The 2,812-nt window shown below is 38.0% G+C and overlaps 1 non-coding gene across 1 annotated transcript; it reads left to right on the plus strand.

Annotated features, from left to right (window-relative positions):
• The first annotated feature begins 1,165 nt into the window (after nucleotides 1-1,165).
• TRNAE-UUC (transfer RNA glutamic acid (anticodon UUC)) lies at nucleotides 1,166-1,238 on the plus strand. The gene has a single exon. It is a non-coding gene; the product is annotated as a tRNA-Glu (tRNA).
• The last annotated feature ends 1,574 nt before the right edge of the window (nucleotides 1,239-2,812 follow it).

Genomic DNA, 2,812 nt, shown 5'->3' on the forward strand with positions numbered 1-2,812 from the left:
CACACTAGTCTAAAAGCAACAGGAAGGTAGAGTTTCACAGTTATACTCTCTACCATTCTGCACACCTATATCTGTAACCTACTCTGAGGCCATCCTTCATTTTCAACACTTGCTTATTACATATTGTAACTGACATTCAGCAGCATTTAGCACAACACCTGGCACAGTAAGTACTCAAAATATTTTTGTGTCATAAGGGACAATCGCAGGAGAAATGGGGTAGTTTGACCAAGACTAGCTAGAATGGCATCAATATTTCACTCATTTCTTCTTTCATTCTTTCATTTAAGAAATATTTGTTAATCATGGCATAGTGCTATGCACTAGAAATACAAAGCATAGTAAACAAAACATAGTCTCTACAATCCTAGGGTCTACAAACTGCTAAACCAAGGCCAGTGTTTCTGGATTGTAAAGCTTAGAGAGAAGAACACAGAAGCCACGTTATCACAGAGCTTTGTAAGCTGTGCTACCACTCTCTGTTCCCTGAAAATAAAAGAAAGCCCTGAACAGTTTTAAAGAAGGGAGAGAATTAGATATGACTTGTATTTTTTAAAGGTTCCTCTGGCTCACTGTATAACACAGATTGTTGGAAAGGAAAGAGGGGGTGCAAGATTCCAGCCATTACCTGACTTTTCTATTGAAGATTAGCTCAAAAAGTTCTATGTCATAACTGAGATGCTCTTAGCAAGTTGACTGGGTGATTTCATGGGAACCAAGGAAATCCTCATGCCCAGAAGATCCCTAATCTGTGGTTTCAGAAATCGTGTTAAACACAAAAGGGCCTTTAATTCCATAATTCACGGGATTCTTTCAAATTCAAAACATTTCCTTGGAAGCCTGATTTAACAAAGGAGAGTGAAGAGAACTGGGGGCTTCCCTGGTGGCTCAGCGGTAAAAATCCGCCTGTGATGCAGAAGATACAGGAGGCCCCGGGTTCGATCCCTGGGTTGAAAAGATCCCCTGGAGGAGGGCATGGCAACCCACTCCAGTATTCTTGCCTGAAGAATCCCATGGACAGAGGAGCCTGGAGGGCTACGGTCTATAGGGTCGCAAAGAGTCCTCCACAACTGAAGCGAGTAAGTACAAATGCACGAAGAGAACTGAGGGTGGCTATTACGCTCCCCTGGTACGAGAGAGGTATTTAAACACACTTCTAGGGACTTCCCTGGTGGTCCAATGGTTAGGACTCTGCACTTTCATTGCTGAGGGCCTGGGTTCAAGCCCTGCTCAGGGAACAAAGGTCTCTCAAGCCATGCAGAGCGGCAAAAAATAAATAAGTAAATAAATAATAAAAATGTAAAACACATGCACGCACACACACTTCTACTTCTTCACCCTGGTGTCTTTACCATTTACATTTCTCTGTATTAAAAGAGAATGACACTAATAGTGGTCTGAGAACCAAAATCAAGCACCTTGACATGCCAAAGCTCTCATCTCTTCCAAGGTTCAAAATATGTTTTCTCTGATCCCATATCTGTTTGCTTCCTTTTATGAGTTAAGACAACTTCACTACTTCTTAAATTACATTGTTCTAAACTCAGTAAAACACATTTCTACATGAAGGGAAAATTAATAAGCCAACTTTCATGTATTTTTCCTTCAGCTTTTCAATGTTTCTATTGCTTTCATAAAAATAATGTAGAGAGCCCTCCAAGGATAATTAAATACATTCTTTTAGTTTTTACCCAGTGACTATGTAGCCTACAAATAATTTCCCTTTAGTATCTTGTGAATTACGCTAGCCTGTTCACCACGTACACAGAGTACTACTGATAGGCTCACTTGCAAGTCTTAAACTACAAAAACATCCTCTTAATACAGGATGATCTATTTGATACAGGCTGAATTAAACCTGGAATTTGTTTTAAATGAGCTACGAGCACTTCAGGCAATTGATCATTTGGTTTTGTTATAGTTCCGCAAGTGGCTTCTACTCTTGGCAACAGAACGAGACTGCTTCAGTACCACAGACAGAACCTGGCTCCCGCCTTTGGCTGTATATCCTTATCTATAGCTTTCTTAGGTCACCACAACTTCTAGCAATAAATACAGAAACTCAGTACTAAGGGTTAGAATAATAATGTTTAGGTGTGAATAAGAAGTTTAAGAACCAAGAGCGTACTTGATTTGTGCTTTAAAAAAAAAAAGAATGCAGTTTTACTTTAAAAAAGAGATCTCAAAAGCTGAGTCGAGCATATAAAGCTCTGCAGAAATGATACTTCCCTGGACCGATGTCTAACTGAAGGATATTCACAGAAGCTGTGAAGCTAAAGTTCTAATGAAATTTCTAAATAAGTTTCATTCATCCAACTACTGTCATACCATCATAAAGTTCATAAAGTTCATGCATATTTTGAGGGATTTCAACTCTTCTCAACAGTGTTTATTAAGCAACTACTCTAGCTAAAGTGAAAGGGCCTTAATAACTCAGTCAAACTAAACCAGAGTATGGAATATTTTTTACTTTATTATAAGACCCACTGAGTTCTAGGTATTAGGTCTTTGTCACGTCTGAACTCCGGGGTAGTTACCAGAGGTTATAATCATAAATCTTAGCTCAAATAGTATGAAAATAACCCTTCAAAAATATAGAAAAAATACTAGAATTTATTTTACCGAAATGACTACACGAGATATTAAGTAGAATAGCCCAATACAAAGAAATTTTTTTCGTATTAACTCATTCAGAAACCAGGAAATAAAGGCATAAAACCCTTTATCATAAATCTCTGGAGCCATTAACATTTCAGAACATTTCAGAAATCAGGAAATTTTTAAAAGATATAAAATTGTACATTATGTACCC

Source organism: Capricornis sumatraensis, chromosome 16, assembly GCF_032405125.1.
Source record: "Capricornis sumatraensis isolate serow.1 chromosome 16, serow.2, whole genome shotgun sequence".
Lineage (NCBI taxonomy): Eukaryota > Metazoa > Chordata > Mammalia > Artiodactyla > Bovidae > Capricornis > Capricornis sumatraensis.